Source organism: Hyaena hyaena, unplaced genomic scaffold (genome assembly GCF_003009895.1).
Source record: "Hyaena hyaena isolate Hyena2069 unplaced genomic scaffold, ASM300989v1 scaffold_499, whole genome shotgun sequence".
In the NCBI taxonomy this organism is placed as follows: domain Eukaryota; kingdom Metazoa; phylum Chordata; class Mammalia; order Carnivora; family Hyaenidae; genus Hyaena; species Hyaena hyaena.
The window spans coordinates 167,915-188,469 of NW_024081129.1; positions in this window are offsets into that span (position 1 = coordinate 167,915).

The following is a 20,555-nucleotide window of genomic DNA, read 5'->3' on the forward strand; positions in this document are numbered from 1 at the left end:
GAGTTTGTTCTGTATGGTCCCCAGGGAGCATCAAGGGTTTAAGCACATGGTTTCCACCAGACAAAAGCAACTGCTTCATCTGGTGCGAGATACAGCACCAGGCTGCCGTTCCAGCCTCATTAAGAAACCAGATGTGCCTTTTCTGGCTTGACACCTTCCTCAGAACCTTCCGGGATGGTCTCAGACGTGTGTGTGCATGTACTCAACAAGCTGCCTTTGGACTGAAGCTGCTGCCCCACACTGAGGAAGCTGTGTTACTTAACCTTTCCAAGCCTGCTTCCTCAGCGATAACACGGGAACTGCTATTTCATGGGGTCGTACGTGACCTGCCTGGATGGGGTGATCCACACACAGCCCTTAGCACCTGGCTCAATCGGCGCTGGCTGTCATAATTATCCTTATTATTATTTTGGCTCCTCTGTGATCCCGGGAACCCCCTCCATCACTAAAAAATGATGGTGGAGAGCGGCTGGGCGGCTCTGTCAGTTAAGCCTCCGACTTCGCTCAGGTCATGATCTCACGGTTCATGGGTTCAAGCCCCGCTTGGGGCTCTGTGCTGACAGCTCAGAGCCTGGAGCCTGCTTGGGACTATGCGTCCCCCTCTCTCTCTGCCCATCCCCCCTCAAAAATAAATAAATATTTTTAAAAAAATTTTTAAGTGATGTTGGACAGTGAATGATGATTTTGTACCCCAGAGGAAGAAAGTCAGTAGAGGGGCCCCAGTCTTGACAGAGAAGGAGCTTCCAATCTGTGGGTACCCAGGGGGAGCCCCTGCAGAGCCTACATACCCCTAGGGCAGGGGACTGTGGATCCGGGAAGACTCACCCCCTGCCCCCAGCTCCTTCCCACTCTGGATCTCTGGGGAGCCTGGCAGCCAGCCCAGCTCATGAAAGAGCCTCATGTGTTTGAATTTACTCCGTGTTATGGCACTAATTTTAAAACGAGGGAGAGGTGATGTCTGGACTTTGCCACGAGAGCCTGCCTCCAGGGCAAAAAGCCGGTGACACCCGGTCTGTATAGGATGCACAAACTCGGGGAGCGTGGGTGGCCGGGGAGCCCTTGATCCCCACCCACCCCCATCTCCACGCTCAGACCCTCAGAGAAGTCCCACTCGCTCCAACTGAATTCTGCCGGTGAGCCAGGGACAGAGGGGAGAGGTCTGCATGATTCCTATTTCTGCCTCTGTGAGCCTCTGGCTTTTGCCCGAGAAGTATTTTTATTCTTTGTGAATGGAAACCATGCCTCCGTAAGACCGAGGGCTCAGAACACCAGCTGCGCAAAAGATGCGCTTTCTTTGGCTTTTCGCACCTTTTTTCCTACTTCCCACTTGCCTTAGCCAGCTTCCCTCCACCTCCATTTAAATGTTGTGGATTTGTTTTAAACAGACCTTTTTTTTTTAATTTACTTAAAAAATTTTTAACTTATTTTGAGAGAGAGAAAGAGAGAGGCAGAGGAAGAATCCCAAGTAGGTTCCATGCTGTCAGGAAGAGTCCCATGTGGGGCTCCATCCCGCCAAGCCACAAGATCGTGACCAAGAGTCAGACGCTTAACCAACTGAGCCACCCAGGTGCCCCTAAATGTTGTGTGTGTGTGTATTTATTTTTGAGAGAAAAGAGTGTGGGTAGGGGAGGGGCGGAGAGAGAAGGAGACACAGAATCTAAAGCAGGCTCCAGGCTCTGAGCTGTCAGCACAGAGCCCGACATGAGGCTCGAACTCACTAACAGTGAGATCATGATCTGAGTCAAAGTCCGATGCTCAACCAGCTGGGCCACTCAGGTGCCCCTAAATTTTGTTTATTTTTAAAACCATCATCAAGTCAGAGATGAGACAGGCTGCCCTTCCAGAAGCAAGAGGAGCCATGATCTGGGGTCTCTCGCTTTAGTTATTGAAGCAAAATGCATGTTGCACAAAATAAGCCAGGTACCAGGTTATGTGAACAACTCAGTGACATTTAATACGGTCAGTGTTGTGCAAATGCCACCCTACCTAGTTCAGAAACATTCTCAGCGCCCCAAAGGGACACTCATTACCAGTCACTCCCACCCCACCCCACCCCCACTCCCTGGCAACCATTAATGTACTTTCTGTCTCTCTAGATTTGCCTCTTCTAGGCATTTCGTATCAGTGGTGTCATATAGTCTGTGGCTTTTGTGTCTGGCTTCTGTCACTAAACATCATGTTCTCAAGGTTCATCCACATCATAGTATCAGTACTTCATTACCATTTATAGCTGAATACTCTCCGGCCGGATAGCTGTGACACAGTGTATCCATTCTTATGGTGATGGACATTTGGGTGATTTCCACCGTGAGGCTACGGGGATAATGCTGCTTTGAACGAACAATGGTGTGCGGTCACCCAGATGTTTCAACACTTGTTTTCAGTTACTTGGGGTTTATACCTAGGAGTAGAATTGCTGGGTTTTGTGGCAGCTCTGTGTTTTACTTACTTTTTTTTTTATGTTATTTTTATTTTTGAAAGAGAGAGACAGAGTGTGGGCAGGGGAGGGGCAGAGAGAGAGGGGAAGACACAGAATCTGAAGCAGGCTCCGGGCTCTGAGCCGTCAGCACGGAGCCCGATGGGGGGCTTGAGCTCACGAACCATGAGATCATGACCTGAGCCAACGGAGCCACCCAGGCATCCATCTGTGTTTTACTTTTTGAGGAACAGTTGGCTTCACTTAGATTGTATTGACTGCCCGGCGTGTATGCCAGCCTGCTCTAGAATGAATGTTTGTGTCCCTCCCAAATTCGTATGTTGAAATCCTGGTCCTCAGTGCGATATTAGGAGGCGGCCTTTGGGGAGGTGATTAGGTCAAGAGGATGGAGCCTCACATGATCTCATGGTTCGTGGCTCCGATACCTGAGTCCAGCTCCGTGCTGTCAGTGCAGGGCCTGCTTGGGATTCTCTCTCTCCCTCTCCCTCTGCCCCTGCCCCTCCCCCAAATAAATAAATAAACTTAAAAAATAAGAGGGTGGAGCTTCAGGAATGAGGTGATTGCCCTTATAAGAGAGACCTCAGAACCCCCTCGCCCATTCCGCCATGTGGGGACACATCGCCATCTCTGTGAACCAGGAAGTGGGCTCTCAGTGGACATCCAGTCTGCTGGCACCCTGATCCTGAACTTGGCAGCCTCCGAGATGTGAAAAATAAATTTCTGTTCTTCATAAGCCACCCAGAGGGGCGCCTGGGCGGCTTAGCCAGTTGAGCGCCCAGCTCTCGATTTCAGCTCAGGTCATGATCCCGGGGTCATAGGACTGAGCCGTACATTGGGCTCTGTGCTGAGCATGGAGCCTGCTTGGGATTCTCTGTCTCTGCCTCTGTCTGTCTGTCTGTCTGTCTCTCTCTCTCTCATTGCCTCTCTCTCTCTCTGTCTCTCCTTCTCCCTCTCTCTCTTAAATAAATAAATAGGGGCACCTGGGTGGCTCAGTCAGTTAAGCATCCAACTTCGGCTTGGGTCATGATCTCACAGTTTGTGGATTTGAACCCCGGGTCGGGCTCTGTGCTAACAGCTCAGAGCCTGGAGCCTGCTTCTGATTCTGTGTCTCCCTCTCTCTCTGTTCCTCCCTTGTTCCCACTTTGTCTCTTTCTCTCTCAAAAATAAATTTCTAAAAATGTTAAAAATTTTATTTAATGAATTAAATAAACAAACAAATAAATAAATAAAATATGAGCCACCCAGAAATATCCTATGGTATTTTTTTTAATTTGCTTAAATATTTTTATTTATTTCTAGGAGAGAGAAAGAGAGACAGCGTGAGCAGGGGAGGGTCAGAGAGAGGGAGACACAGACTCTGAAATAGGCTCCAGGCTCTGAGCTGGCAGTCAGCACAGAGCCCGATGCGGGGCTCGAACCCACGAGCCATGAGATCATGACCTAAGCAAAAGTCGGACCCTTAACCGACTAAGCCACCCAGGTGCCCCCCTACGGTATTTTTGTTACAGCGGCTCAAACAGATTAAGACCCAGCCTATACCAGGTCCCAGCTTCATCTCAGCCTCCTCAGACCCCCAAAACTCTGCCTCCTGTGGCATGTTCTGCCCATGTCACAAAGGGCTTGTGGAGCGCCTAGGTGGCTCAGTCAGTTAAGCGTCCGACTTCCGTTCAGGGTATGATCTCACGGTTCATGGGTTCAAGCCCCGTGTCGGGCTCTGTGCTGACAGCTCATAGCCTGGAGCCCGTTTCGGATTCTGTGTGTGTGTGTGTCTCTCTCTCTACCCCTCCCCCGCCCCCCGCCCGCATTCTGTGTGTGTCTCTCTCTCTCAAAAATAAATAAACATTTAAAAAGTTAAAAATAAATAAATAAATAAAAGCCAAAGGGCTACTTTTCCCTGTTACCCTAACAGCTCATATAGGGCAAGACAAAGCTCACAGCCAGACAGCAAACACGGCCACCTGGAAAGCTGGTGACAGAGCAGTTCCTGACCTCCCGTGGATCATTTGGAATTCTTTGCCAACACGGTTGATTAATTTACAGCTCGAATCCGATGAGTGAACTGGCATTTTGCAACAAATTGGCAGCTTATTATCGAGCGGTAGTTCAAGTCCCCTGAGCTTCTTGAAGACCCTTCCCCTGGATTTGTCAGTCAACACTGACAGCAGACTGGGCAGCAACTCCTTTTGGAGCTCTTTTCTCCTCCCTGGGAGATTCATACAGGGCTGGCAAGGTTGGCAAATTCTAGCATGAGAGGCTCCAGGTATTAAATGTGAACCAGACCCCTTGTGCTCGGAGGTTCATGAGGGAATAATTTCAAGCCCTGCATCAGGCTCTGTGCTGGGCATGGAACCTACTTAAAAAAAAAAAAAAAAAAAAAGCCACTTAGGAAAAGCAAACCAAGGGGGTGCTGCTTAGCTAATGCTCCCAGCTGGAGCCTGTCGCCTATGCAAGTGGTAAGCACTACCAACACGGACTGTTCCCCTATGATCAGTTCGGGAGCATGAGACCTGGGGAGGTTGCCTCCTGCGGGCTCCCTTCCTGCCCTGAGGGAGGGAATCCTTGCTTTTGGAAAGAGGGCAGGACTGGCACCCAGGGCACGGTCTTGGTTTGTGTCCATGCCTGGGGTCGTCTGCTTCCGCCTCTCTGAGCTCGGTTTCTCGTAAGACCAATATTAACACCAGTAAGAGAGACACCGTGAGGCTCCCTGGAGACATGGGCACACCCAGCACTTGGGCACAGGCAGAGCTTCACAGATGTGCAGTGAGCTGGGTTATAGTTGTAGGGGGGGAGGGGGGCTGACATGCATCACCACCCAGGAGAACAGGAGAAAGAAGATGGAGGCTGGGAAGGGCTGGGGTGGGGGGTGGGGGTGCTGCGCCTGCAGCCTGGGGGGTCCCTCAAGCTCTCCCCTAGGGCATGGGATGGAGGATGGGGACAGACCACACACCCACCCCGCTACTCCCCTAGGGAGAAGGGGAAGATCTCTCCCCAGAGGTGTGCAGATGTCTTCAAGCTCCGGAAAGAGAGCTGGCCAGGGGCTCACTCGCTGAGGGGGTGGAGGGAGTCCAGCTACCCTGTGGTTGCCCTCAGAGCCCCCAGCCAGGCTTGGGGATCCCCCTGTCACCAAGGCAGGAAGAAGCGGGGCAGGACTGATTTCCCCGTGCTGGGTTCCCTAAACTTCCCCCCACACCCCATTCCACTGGAGCAGAAGCAGAGACCCCGGGAACAGCCCACCACCCAGGACTTCCGCAAAGAAGGACATCCTCCTGGCCCTGGGTTGAGGACAAAGGGTCTGATGGTTAGAAGCACAAGGGGAAAGGACATAGGGGAGACTGTGGGAGCCCCAAGACTGGATGCCTAGGATGCAGGAGATCGGGGTGCATTTCACCAAGGCCTTGGTCTTCCGAGTGCTCTTAGAGGACGCGTAGCTGCGGACTGAGGAGGGAAAGGGCACAGCTCAACTGGGAAGCAGCCTGGATAAAGGGCAAAGGGTCTGCGGTTATGGGGGGGCAGGGAGGAAGGAAACCAGGCTGGAATCATCAAAAAGAGCTGGAACTTGATCCCATAAGGCCGTGGTCACAAAGGGGCAGCCCCAGGGCAAACCCAGACTCCACAGTGTTGAGATTGGGGGAGGGGGGGTTGATTTCATGTTTTTTGGCCTGCAATGTATTTTTTAAATGTGACTTCACAATTTTAAATATGCAACATTTCACATTAAAATCCTGATTTCTGGCTTCTCTTGAAAAATGGAAAGATCTGGAAATGTTCATTGTCACTACAAAGTAGCTGCCCCTTTCAGTAGTTGAGACTGTTTCCAGGGCACCACAATCTCTGTTCTTCCTTATTGCCCCCCCCCCCCCGCTGCCCTAAAATGGTGTATCAGTCACCATTTACTCTGGAACTTCTATTTTCCTTTCTCCTAGTAAAGAAGGGCTGCTATGAAGCGCATTCTGTCAAAAATCAAATACAGACCATGAGGGCTGCCTCATAAGTCTCTGCTAACGGATCTATTCCTTTTATCTGTGTAACCCACTTCTCCTATAAGCAGGAGGGTTTGAAACTCTGCCAGGGGAGCGCCTGGATGGCTCAGTCACTTACGTGTCTGACTTCAGCTCAGGTCATGATCTTGCAATTCATGAGTTCGAGCCCCGTGTCAGGCTCTGTTGGAGCCTGGAGCCTACTTTGGATTCTGTGTCTCCCTCTCTCTCAGCCCCTCCTCTGCTTGCACTCTGCCTCTGTCTCTCTCTCTCAAAAATAAATAAACATCGAGAATATATATTTTTAGAAAGGACGGAAGGAAGGAAGGAAGGAAGGAAGGAAGGAAGGAAGGAAGAAAAGAAAGAAAGAAAAGAAAGAGGAAGAAAAGAAAAGAAAAGAAAAGAAAAGAAAAGAAAAGAAAAGAAAAGAAAAGAAAAGAAAAGAAAAAAGAAAAGAAAACCCTACCGGGGAGTCTTTGGAAGGAATTTGTCAGGATTCATAGTTGAAGACAACAGAATCCAGTTCGAGCCAGTTTAAGAAGAAAAGGAAGGGAAGGGAAGAAGAAAAGAAAAGCTTCATTAAAGGATATGAAGGAAGACAAGAGTTTCCACGAATGGCGCCCAGAGCCACCTCTGAACCAGCCTGCCAAGAACACTCCCGCCAGATCAGGAGGCTTCCTCGCAGCTGCTGGCCCAGAACCGCACTGCCTCTCCCTGCACCGCGGAATCCCTGAGCCCTGCCTCTGTCCCCCAACAACCCAGCTCAGACGGGACGGACTTACTGTGGACTGTAAATCACAGCCACCACCCACCGCAACAAAGCGAGGAGGTGTGTAGCCACTGTTGCAAGGTGACACCATGGGGAGGCAGCCAGAAGTAAGCAGGGTGACCGAAAGGTTTGGGGCGCCCACAAATGACCACTGACCACTCGGGCTCCGGGGAATGGGGGAGACCTCGCCAAACCACCGCCCAGCCTCCCCGGGGTGGTCTCGGCCCAGGAACCTTCTGCTACCAGGAGGCTCCGGAATTCCCAAATATCAAAGGCACTGCTCAAAGAGACGCAGTCAGACGCTGGGAGCCCAGGCTGGTCCCTGGCAGGCCACCACCCTCCTGGCCAAGCATTGGCGCCGGCTCGCACGTGCCTTCCTCCTGGCCTGTCCCCTGCCCGCGCCCCCCCCCCCCCAGGGCTGCCAGCCTGGGCAGCTGTCACTCTTCGGGAACTCTTTGTTCTCTTCGTGGAATTTAGAGGAAGGTTCTGCCAGCTTGGAGACTGGGCTCGGCTATTTCCCAGCAACTGATAACAGCTGGGATTAAAAGATGAAAAACCATGCAGATGTCCCAGCTCCTCCGGAAACCAAGAAGCCAAGTGTCTGTGTCCAGACCCCTGTGCCCTGTGGCGTTTGTGCCTGCCGCACCCTTCCGTGTCTGTCCTCAGAGCCCCACCCGCCTAAGGCCCCCGCCCAATGAGGCACCGTCACCAAGCCACTGATTCCCCCCGGGGGGCGCTTACAGAGCCCTAGGGGCACGCGGCCAGCACCCCTCATCAGAGCACAGGGTTCAGGCTGGAGTGTAAGTTCTGAGCCCCAGCCCCTGGCAGGCACAATGGCCTCTTTCATTTTTATGGCAACATTTACCAAGTGACAGGCCTGTGCTCAGTGCCCCAGCGGTGGGTAATATGTAAGGCTCACAGGTCGAGAAGGTAGATGCCAAGTGATGCTGGGTTTGTGGACCCGGAAACGGAGCCTCGGGGGGATTTGGTGACCCACCCAGGGCGAAGCAAGGATTCAACACAGGTCTACTTGGCTTACAGCCTCTACATGGGACCCCTTGCTCTTTGCCGCCTGGTCTGCAGGCCCTGCATCTAGAAGTAGCATTTCTGTCTTCCAGAAGTTTCCTTTGGCCACGCAGAGCCCCCCCCCCCCCCCCCCCCCCGCCCCCCCCCCCGCCAAGCTGCCCACACCAGTGCCCCAGTGACGGGAGGGGAACAGCAGGGGAACTGTGTGACAGCACCTGATTGGGGAAAGTCGTTGCCCCAAGTGGGTCTTTGTTTTCTCATTTCCTTTGCTCAGCAAGTACTTCTGAGCGCCTACTGTATGCCGAGCACTAGGAAACAACACAGACAGACTGAGATCTTTCCTATCAGGGAGCTTTTATTCTCACAGCATGAAGACCTACAATGAGCTGGTGACATGTGATGTGGTGAAGACAATGGGGGGCTGAGGAGGCAGCACTGTCAGTGCCACTCTGAGGAGGTGACATTTGAGCTAAGACCCCAGTCACAGAAGGAGCCAGCCACGGGGAGGTGGCTGGGCTTCCCAGACAGATGACCCCCTCCTCTGACGCAGGAATGGGGGTGGGGACCTAGGAAGACCAGAAAGAAGGTCCAGGCAGTTAACGGTTAACGGGGCGGGGTGGGAGATTTGAAATGAAGTTGCAGGTGCAGCCCAGGGACAGCTGGGTTGTTGCCCATGGGGAGGTGGTATATCTTTACCTGAGTGCAGAAGAAGGCCTTCGAGGGCTTGACCAGGAGAAGGACATGCCCTGAACAAACAGTGGATAATGTGCACACCGTTGCTGTGAGGACTGGGGACAGGGGACAAAGCCAAGAAAGTCAAAGCCCACAGAGATACAGTGCGTTTGGGGATCCGTACTTCATAATTTTCAGGGAGAGACGGCAGTGGGATCTGAAAACGACATGAAGGCAACAGTTTCTGGGCCCTTCTGGGGAGACAGTACAGCAGGTGGGGCTGGGGGGCCAGCCCATACCGTCTAAGGGGACCCAGTTGGAACTGAGGCTTTGTCCAGTTGTCTTTTTTTTTTAATGTTTACTTTTGAGAGAAAATTGGTTGGGGGGGAGGGGAGGTGCAGAGATAGAAAGAAAGAAATCCAAGAAGGCTCCACGCTGTCAGCCCCTGACACTGGGCTCTAACCCATGAACCGTGAGATCATGACCTGAACGGGAGTCGGATGCTTACCTGACTGACTGAGCCACCCAGGCACCCCTGTCTGGTTGTCTTAGAAACAGAAACTGACTCTGGTGGATTCTGAAGCCGAACACAGCAGATTTCCATCCTGACGCGGTCATCCACAGTCAAGAAATCAGATACGGTTGTTTTCACCTGGGAATACATTTGTCTCGTAAAATCTGGAAATCAGTTTGGCAGTGAACTGCCTCGCAGGTTTGGAGGGGGTGCCGTGAGCAGAAAAATCCAGCTGACACTTGCAACTTGAAATTGGCCACCTGGAAAAGGGTTTTCTGCCTGACAAGGAGGCTTTGAGGCATTGGAGCTGACAGTGCTTGTTGGCTGGGGAGCCTGAGGTCAGATCCCGGACCCTCAAGGCCACAGACACCCCATCCCCCACCCCGGGCTGCCTGTGTTTTCCTACACACCCTTCAGGGTTGGTTGTGTTTTGTTGTTTTTTTTTTAACATTTATTTATTTTTGAGAGAGTGTGTGCCTACAAGCAGGGAGGGGCAGCGAGAGAGGGTGACAGAGGGTCTGAAGCAGGCTCCAGGCTAACAGCAGCAAGCCCAATACAGGGCTCGAACTCAACGAACCGTGAGATCATGACCTGAGCCGACGCTCCACTGACAGAGCCACCCAGGTGCCCCCACTTCAGTTTTCATGGTCCTGAAGCCATCAGTCCTCAGTCCTGCCATCCGAATGCCTTTTCCACCTCTAGTCCTTTGTCTGGGTTCAGAGGCCCCATCACCGCCCTCCTGCATGACTGCAGCAGGAGGTCCTCCTGCCCAGTCCTCTGGCTCCCAGCCCTCGAGTGGCCTCCCGGGACCATGAGCACCCAAGTCAGTACACGTTGCCAGAGATCAGAACCTCCGGGCGTGGCCTGGAAATCTGCATGCTCAACAAGCCTCCTGTTTGAGAAGCGCTGGCCTGAAGGATAGAACACAAATTGCTTCGGGCTGGGCTCTGCAGATATTAGGTCCATGCTTTTCGAACTGGTTCTGGACCAACAGCATCAACATCATCTGGGAATTGTTTGACTTACAGATTGAAGCCCCACCCTGAGACTTCCGGAAACCAGAAACTCGGGGGAGGGGTGGGGAGGCCCAGCCAGCAGTTCTAGGGTTCCTTCGGGTGACCCGGATGGGGGTGCAGAGTAGACGCAGGACCTTTGTGCCTGCCTGGGACGCCCTCCTCTCTTTGCTCAGTCAGCTCCCAGGGGCTGCCTGGCCTCATCTGAAGCAGAAGTTTCTAGCCTCCAGGCCAGAGTGTGTTCACCTATGACATACTGTAAGAGGTCCCTGCACTTTTCCTTCATAGCGCTTACCAGTTTGTAATTTGGTAACACCCACGAGCCAATGCCTGTCTACCCCAGCTAGTCTGTAACGATGGTGGGGGCTGCGCCTAACTTATTCCTAGTCTCTCCCCAGTCCCTGTCAAATAGCAGGGCTCCATTAGAACTTACCGTCTTCCTCTAAATAACATGAATATCCTGTGACTTCTTGATCTTTCTTTCTTTCTTTCTTTCTTTCAGCTTATTTATTTATTTTGAGAGACAGAGAAGGAGTGGGGAAGGGGCAGAGAGAGGGAGAGACAGAATCTCAAGCAGGCTGGGCACTGTCATCACAGAGCCCTGACATGGGGCCCGAACTCACAAACAGAGAGATCATTACCTGAGACAAGATCAAGAGTCGGACTCTTACCTGACTAAGCCACCCAGGTGCCCCTGTTATCTTTCCATTTTAGGCATTATCTGTTAGAAGTCCAAAGCCTTCCTTTCTTCTGTTTTGCATGAAATCTTCTACTTTCTCTTGGGAGGTTTTCAGGATATTCTTTTCCCCAGGGTTCTGAGATTTCAAGATGGAGTGCCTGAGCAAGGTCTGTTTTCTTGTGCTGAGCTGGATTCTCAGAAAAACAAATTTCTTTAACTATGTCTTGAATGATTTTCCCCTCCTGAGTTCTCTGTTCTCTCTTTATGAAGTTTTTGTTATTAGAGGAAAGGAGAGAAGTACCTGGGCTTTTCCTGATTTCCTGTGCTCATTTCCATATCTCTTCTGTCTCATTTCTGCTTCTGTTTGGCCTATTGTTTTACTTTCTTGGAGACTTATTCTTGCAACTTTCTTAGACTTATTCTTGCAACTCTACTTCTAATGAAATTTAAATCTTCACTACCATGATTTCGATATGCAGCACATTTTGTGCCAGTGTTCTCTGCATATTCCTTTTTAATAGGATTCTGATCTTGTTGCATGGATATATCAGCCATTTCTCTGAATATATTTCTCTTGTTGTTGTTAAGTATTGTGTTTTTGAAAACCTGTGTCCTGTGAGTTACTTTTCTCCACTTGTTTTGGCCTCTGTCTTTCATTAAGAGGCTCTCCCACATGTCCGGCACCTTTGGCTTGTTTTTCATGGTAGAAACCTAAAATCCCAACTGGCAGCTATATGGACAGAGAAGGGGCTGGTCAACTGTGGCTTCTCAGGGGTGTGCGCTGTCTGGGTCTTTCTCCTGGGCTCATCAGATCCCCTAGGAAGAGCCTTCTCATCTCCTGCCTAGAAGCAAAGGCCTGGGTGCCCATGTCCTGGAGCCCTGCAGAGGAAGGAGAGGCATGGGGACCTTTACATTCCATGTGTCAACTTTCAGTTAATAGTCTTCCTCCCTCAATTTTGCCTGCCTTCCTGTAGGCTAGACACTATTTTTCTCCCTCCAGAAAATAACCACCGCCACCCCACCAGGGTTCCACTCAGCTCGAGAAAGGGCAACTGACAAGGTCAGGGGCCAATACCATCTCCTTTGGAACTACTGAACTCTGCCATTGTAGAACAAAAGTAGCTCTACACGGTCCATAAATGAGTGGCCATGGCTGTGTCCTAATAAAACTTTATTTACAGAAATCAACAGTGGGCCAGATTTGGCCCCTGGACCATAACTAGAGACCCCTGGTCTAGATTCCAGCTCACCAGGTACCTGGTACTGCCAGTTCCCAAGCATTTTGGGTGTTTGTGTTGCGGGTTGGCTACTCTTAAGCATTCCTCGTTGATGGCTTCAAATTTTGGCGGTCCCACTTCTGCACAGAGGAGTGAACCTCTCACTCACTCCTTCCCAGCTTCCTAAATATTACTGCTGGTGTTTCCTCTCCTGACTCCTTTGCCCTTGGACGTAGTAGAGCGAAATGTATGATACACTCCATCTCCCGTCTTTAACTATCAGGCAGGCTCCTTTTATTATTTTAACAGGTCCCTCAGGTTAGTTTCCTCTTTAAGCATCTAGAACTGACATCCATGAGGGTTGGTTTAGGCTGTGTCTTCACCGAATGGTACTTTTCTGTTGTTGTTTTTTTTTAATAAATTAATTGAGCCACATGATTTATTAATGTGACACATAAAGTAAAAGGCCTCTGAGCCGACTTGAATACAACTGCTTTCTTTCTGAGGCCCTGCAGAGGACCTGCCTGCCATCCTCGCCCAGGTGGGGCAGTGTTGGGCAAGCCAGCTCCCAGAATGCTCAATCTGGGACCATGGCCACGCTCTCTGCAGGAGCCAGAGCCCGGGGCCTGACCAGAGCTTGGAACTTGGCCTGCATGGCCCATGCTCTACAAGCAACACTTTCTTTCTCGGCCCATTGGCCCAAGGCCAGGGAAAGAGAGGCAACAACATAGCAGGGTTTTGGCTATGGTTGGGGAGAGGGGGGGACGGTGCTGTTAGCCCTAGGCTTCCTGGAGAGGGATACAGTTTGTCTGCCAAGGATGTCCCATTAGCTCTGGGACCTGTGGGGTGCAGCAGGGAGAACTCTGACCCCAAGCAATCAAGCCCAAGTCCCAAGCACCCTGGCAGCCTTCAGAGGAGGAGCAGATAGACCGGTGGCTGGAGCTGTCCTGAGGGCCACCTGCTGGCCAGTGGCTGCAGTGGGCTCCCTAGATTGACCACCAGTCTTCCAACAGTGACAGGTGGGCTCTGTCACATCCCTCTCCTGAGCCCCTGGTTTCTCCTCTGCAGGATGGAGGGTCCAGGACTGCTGTAAGGATCGATAAGAGAGAGACCGGGGCGCCTTGGTGGCTCAGTCGGTTAAGCGTCTGACTCTTGATTTCAGCTCACGACATCACAGTTCATGAGTTCGAGCCCCGCATCAGGCTCTGCACTGATCCTTTGGAGCCTGCTTAGGACTCCCTCTGTCTCTGCCCCTCCCCTGCTCTTGTGTGTTGGATTGCATCCTCTCTAAAAATAAATAAGTAAACATAAAAAATATATATATAAGGCAGAGACAGATTTGAACAGGCCCAGTCAAGGTTGTTTCTGACAGAACACATCTATGAGGCACAGGTGGGGTGGTCAGGAGCCCAAGCTACTGTCCTGTGGGTCCTGGGAGACAGGGAAGGGGATAAGTTTTCCACCTGTGCACGGCTCTGTCTTCCCTTCCGGCCCTTTCCCCGCAGGGGTGGAGGGGCACACCTGCCCATCTCCCTGACCTCACTCCCCATGCTGCCTTATGATTGGCTGCTTGCCTGTCACCTCCCAGCTCCTCATGAGCATCCCAGGGGCCTGGCTCAGAGTGGGTACATGTTGGACAGAACAATAAGCAAAAAGATGGATGAATCAAGATGGATAACTTGATGGATGGATGAATGGGTGAACAATATGCAGGTGGATATTTGATTGTCTGAATGAATAAAGCCACTCATTACCCAATGCCATGTATTGAGCCATTTTTCCACGGAGGGCTACATGGATGTATGAATTATGATGAGCTAACAGTGCCTGAGTAGAAGGAAAAGCATGACAGTGGGATGGAGGTGGAGAGAGCACAAGTGAGTAACCGGAGGATGAATTCAAGAACCGCCTGAGCAGACAGCTGACCCCGTCGGCTCACCGTCTCAGTGTCGGTGTCTGTGAGCCAGAGGTGTTGTTCCCAGGGTCCCAAGGAGGATTGCTTGGGAGAAAGAATTCACAAACACTCTCCTGTCTATTAAAAAAAAAAATTTTTTACTGTAAATAAACTTTGAACCCACTTCTAAGTCTGTTTGGAAAGAGCAGTGACGGCTTTCCTGAAGGGTAAATTCTAAGTGCTTCTTTCGGAGCTTTGCTTGGGGACCCTCAGAAATAGACGCAGCCCCCAAAGCAAGTTGCTAAAATGCGCACGAGACAGGAAACATATGCCGGGTATGATGATGTCAGGCAGGCTGACGGGGAGCATATGTGCTTTCCTGTCGATGGAATATTCAGCAAGTGTTCCAGAAAGAGGCCTTTCCTGAAATGGAGGTCAATGAGAATACCGCCCCCCCTTCTCATAAATCCTTGGGAAAAAAAACAGGCCTGTCTCCCACACACATGTGGCTGATTATCTGGGGGCTTGGGGCTGTCCCCGGAGAGCCTTTAAGAGCAGTTTCCCCGGGCTCCGTCTGCCCCAAGTGGTTTCCAGCAGCCCTGGCTAGAAAGACCTTGTCCTTGGTTCATAAACTGGCGCTTTCCCACCCCGGGCTGGGGGGCTGGGGGGGGGGGGGGGCATGGACAGGAAACCCTGACAGACACAGGTGCTTAACAATAAAGGAGAAAAAGGGCATCTTCTTTTCCAGTGCCCACCTGAGATCAGATGCCAGTTGCTGGTGGACTCCCTGGACTTTACGGGCCACTGGTGACGATTGGCCTTGGTCCAGGTTAGCTGGATTCGGCCTGGGCCTCAGAGCCCACTCTCACAGGACCAAGGCAGACTGGACAGATGGGCAGACAGCTCCATCCCAGTGCACCAACAAGTACTGTAGCAAGTCAATATCCCTGGCCCAAGAGTGGGCAGCGAGGAAGGCTTCTCTGAAGGCAGTCCGTGTCTTAGCTAGGTCTTAAAGGGTGTGTAGGAGTTTTCCAGGCAAGAAGTGGGAGAAAGGACATTTGGAGATATGAGCAACACAGCTTAGGGGCCGGGGCCTGTTCTGGGCCAGGTGTTCTAGCAAGAGCTGGGCCAGGGGACATGTATGGAGGACAGCTCAGTGGGGGATGGGCAGAGCCAGCCAGAAGGGGGCGCCTGGCTCAGCCGGAAAGGCTGTGTCCCCAGGACAGTGGGGAGCCCCTGGATAGCTTTAAAGGGGAAGTGGTGTGATCAGATTTGTGGTTTAGAAGGACCACCCTGATTGCTGGGTAGAGAATGACAGGAAACGGGAGAGCCCTGGAGGAGGCTGTGACTGTGACCATTGACCCATGGAGAATTGCTGGTAGGGACCCCTTAGGGACAGAGTGGAGGCGACTCTGGTTCTTTCTCTTGCTGACTGTGATTTGGGGCGTGTCACTTAACCTCTTGGTGCTGCCTTTCCACAGCAATGACGTGGGGGGAGTGGGGGAGTAATCGTGTCTTGCCACATTGTCATTGTGAGGCTTCCAGAAAGACATGGAAAAATGCCAGGGGCGCCCGAGTGGCTCAGTCAATTGAGCGTCTGACTCTTGATTTCAGCTCAGGTCATGATCTCATGGTTTGTGTGTTCAAGCCCTGAATCGGGCTCTGTAGTCAAAGCACGGAGCCTGCTTGGGATACTCTCTCTCTCTCTCTCTCTCTCTCTCTCTTTCTCTCCCTCTCTCCCTCTCTGCCCCTTCCACACTTGTGCTCTCTCTCTCTCTCTCTCTCCAAAATAGACATTAAGAAAAAGAATCTCCTTCTTTAAGGCTGAATAATTTACAGTCTTCTATCATATGTTTATATGACATTGTGTTATTATATTCCTTTTTTTAAATGCTGGTAAATTACACATCACGTAAAATGTGCCTTTTAAACCACCCTTCAATGTCCTATGGTTCCAGGGGTATTTGGCACATTTATAATGTGCAGCCATCACCACTGTCTGGTTCTGAACCTTTATCACCGGCCCCTATTAAGCACTAACTCCCCCTTCCCCCTTACCCCAGCTGCTGGTACTCTCTGATCTAGTTCCTGGCTATGGATTTGTCTGTTCTAGATATCTGGCCATTTCACTGATGTGGAATCATACAGGATTTGTCCTTTTTTGTCTGGCCGATTTCACTTAGCATAACATCTTCGAGGTTCCTCCGTGTTGCACTTTTGTTATACCCCGAACGTTTGTCCCCCCAGAACTCAGATATTAGAGTCCTTACCCCCAGGGTGATGGTATTAGGAGGTGGAATCTGGGATCTTAGTGGACCCCAGGTCCTGCGCACAACTCTCCGCCGGGCTTCTGGAACAGGGTGATGTCAGTGCTCCTTTGACTCTTCCCAGAGCTCTGGAGGAGGGATGCTGCGATCCCGTGGGGAGCAGGGAAGGGGGCTCCTGCCTGTAGACCTGCTGTGTACCAGGCAGTGTGCCCTCTACGCCAGCCAAGAAGGTGGGAGTTACTTTACCCTGCAGATGAACCAAAAGACGCTTAGAGAGAAGGAAAGTGTCCCAAGTCACACAGCTGGTGTGTGGCAGAGCTGGGATTCAAACCTAGCTGTATCCAATTCCAAAACACTGGCTTTTTTTTTCTTTGCTTTTTTTCTTTTTTCTTTTTTTAAGATAAAGAAATGGGTTCTGCTTGGGGCTCCAGCCCCATCTATTCACATGCTGTTTTCCAGCCAGAGACCCCTGGGTGTCCTCAGACTCAGGCAGCTTCTAGGTCAGTTACTGCTCTGAGAAGGCGGTGGGGGGGAGGGGGAGTCACGGGCTCGGCCCACTCCAGTTTCAGATTTAGCAGAGCTGGAGTGACCCAAGAATTTGCATTTTTTTAGAAGTTCCCAGAGGATGCTGTTGCTGCTGGTCCTGCAAACACACTTGAAAACCGCTTGATTTATTCTCTCTGTTTAATGTTTTTTGTTTTAGTTTTTTGAGAGAGAGAGAGAGAACGAGTGAGCGAGGGAGGGGCAGAAAGAGAGGAGACACAGAATCCGAAGCAGGCTCTGAGCTGTCAGCACAGAGCCCGATGCAGGGCTTGAACTCACGAACCTCAAGATCATGACCGAAGCTGAAGTCGGACACATAACTGACTGAGTCACCCAGGCGCCCCTCTTCTTTCTCTCTTTAAACATCATTTTGTTTCCTACAAAATATTGCAAGCCTCAGGTCCTTCCCATGGTGCCCTGTTGCCTTCTGCGTGCCCGGGGGACGGAGGCTGGAGGCCAGTGGGGAGTTTGCAAAACTCATAAACCACCAGAGGTTATTTCTACTCCTACTACTGTTAGGGTTCGTGAGCGTTTACTGTACACCGGGTGCCATTCTGAGCTCTGTCATCTCAATCCTAATGTAATCTTCACAGCCACCCTCTGTCTCTCCCTATCAAGGAGAAAAATGAACTCAGAGAGGGCAAGTCACTGGCTTGGGGTCACACGGCGTCAAGTGGCAAGGCCGGGATTTGGCCCAGGTGGGCCAGTGCCAGAGTTCATGCTCTGAGTCACTGGCTATTCTGAGCTGGGACAGAAGTCCCTCACCAGTGCTGGTGGAAGGTAACTGAACAGCACAAACCAGGGTCCTCGGTCCCTGTCCCCAGTTCCTTTCTCCCTCTGAATTCACCGTGTCAATGAAGACCATCATCATCTACCCCGCACACCCCAGGAATGTGCGTGGATGCACCTGCCCACACTTTTTGAGCGCTGCCTCTAGAGATGAACCCCCGCAGGGCACTCTGGGTGGCTGACTCTGCCTCCGTGCTATTCTGACACTTGAGAGAGAACCGCCCGACTCGGGGCTCAATCTCATGCCCTTGAGATCATGACCTGAGCTGAAATCAAGAGTTGCACACGTAACCGACTGAGCCGCCCAGGAGCCCCAGAAGGGAAGGAGATTCTGACACATGCTACATGGATGGAACTTGTGGGCCTCAGACTGAATGAAACAAGCCTGTCACGAAAGGACATGTACTGTGTGATCCCATGTATATGACGTGCCTTGAACAGACAAATCCGTAGAGACGGAAAGGGGAGCGGTGGCGGCCAGGGGCTGGCTGGACCAGGGATGGGAAGCTGGTGTTTAATGGGGACAGAGTTTCCGTTATGCCAGACAAGAGAGTTCTGGGGACCCATGGGGGTGATTGTTGCCCAACAGTGTGAAGCTTCTTAGTGCCGCTCAACCTCACAGCGGTGAAGATGGTCACTTTTATGCCTACTTTACCACAGTTTTTAAGAAATAATAAAAATGAGGGGCACCTGAGTGGCTTGGTCAGTAAACCATCCACCTGTTGATTGATTTCAGCTCAGGTCATGATCTCACAGTTCGTGGGATCGAGCCCCACGTCCGGTTCCGAGCTGGCAGCACGGAGCCTGCTTGGGATTCTCTCTCTCTCCCTCTTTCTGCCCCTCCCTGGCTCACGTTCGCTCTCCCTCTCTCCCTCTCTCTCAAAAATAAATAAACAAACATTTTTTAAAAAAGAGAGAGAATAAAAATGTTTAAGACTATAATGTGTGATATACCAAAAGGGCAAAGGTTGTGGTAAGTGAATTCTAACTCAGTAAAGCTGCTTAGATGCTAACGCTGCCCTAAACATGGCCGGCACCCCACCATCTGAGAGTGTGTGGGGAGGGCAGGTCCCCACCCCCGCCCAGTAAGGACCCAGCAGCAGCGAAGGGCAGGGAGCCGCTCCTCAACGAAGGACATGGGGCCACAGGGAAGTGGGTGGAGTCACCTCTGAGTGAGTCAAGGCAGACTCGGCTCTTGACAGCTGAAACTCCAGCCAGAGTGTGGGCCTCAGCCCTGGCCCTGGGGGTCAAGAAAAACAAATGGTGAATTACTCGAGGCCCCTTGAAAGTGTGAGTCAATAGTGCTGGGAGCAGCCCCTGGGTGGGGCCTCGAATCTTCTCGCACTGGCTCTTGGCTCCTCTATGGCTGCAGTCTGTGAACCTGGGGCAGCTTCCTCGCACTTGAGTCCCGTCAGTCAGCCCCGGCTGTGGGGCCGCTTGACTTTGGGTAGCCCTTGTCCTCCCCCCCTCTGTAACAAGGGCCACTACTGTCCCTGCCCCCACAGGTCCACCGTGAGAATTACGTGAGGTCCAGCCGCACACCCATCAGCCAGCAGGTGCCTCGGAGTTTATGTTCCTCCTCCTTCCAGGCTAAGAAGGGCTCTGCGCCTTTCCTGCTGTCCGTCGTCAAGGTCCTAGGACCTCGGGGCTCTCCTGCAACGAGAACAGAGTCCACTCATGCCCTGACCATTTGTTCAGCACCAGCCCGTGTGTCAGGCCCCATTCATGAACCAGTAGACAGGAGCCCTGTCCTCAGGGAGCTGACGTTCTACGGGGGAGACAGAAACCATAAATACTAAAAGACCAATACAATCAATAAGCTAGGTCATTTCGATAGAGAGAAGTGGCTGGAAGAAAATAAAAACAGGAAGATATCACGGAGAGTCCCTGGGGACAGGGCACTTCAGAAGGTCATCAGGGAACGCACAGCAAAGAGTCACCCGTGTAAAGATGTATATGCAAAGGTCCTGAGGCAGGAGTAGGCCTGGCAGAATTCGAGAAGCAGGAGGGCTGTGTGGCAGGGGCTGGGGAGTGATGGGTAGCAGTGCTGAGAGCCTCCTTTCTTATTGGCCGCCCACTGGAGTGACTACTTCTCCCAATTTACCTAAAAGCCCTAGAAAAGTCCTGGGCACACTGCAGTGGTTGGTCACCCTAGCGCCCACCAGCTCCCCATATTTACTAGATGCATAAGTTAAAGCATCCTAGGCCCTCCTGGGGGCTGGCATGACCTTCCATCCAGAGAGCTTTGTTTTCCTGTTCCAACGAGGCAGAAGTCCAAGGCCCAGGGCCCACGGGGTCAGGTACCATGGAGCAGGTGGCTCGGGCTAAGTGGCCACCTTTCTTCCTGAGTGCCACTGCCTAAGTTCGTGGCCACACCATGCTGGCCACGTTCCAAAGACCTCCAGCTGCCCTTTTCTAGAACCTTCTGCGTGGGACAGGGTGGGGCTGTTAACCTGCCGGTTATGAGGCATTCTCATGAAAATCAAAGCTCGTGTGAATGGCTTTTAAGTTCAAAATAAAATAAAATAAAAAATAAAAAAAGCTTTTCCTTCTCTGAAAGCCATAAATCCTGGCCTTCGTTAAGTTCGGAGGGCTACACGCTGGCCCATGTGTCAGTGATTAAGGCATTGGGGTGAACGGGGAGTTGAGGAATTCGGCATATTTGGGGGGTGCTGGTTTGTGTGCGCCTCTCTGGAGCCTGTTTTCCAACAGGAAACAGAGTCTCGGGAGATGATAGGCTCTGGGGAGAAGCTGATTC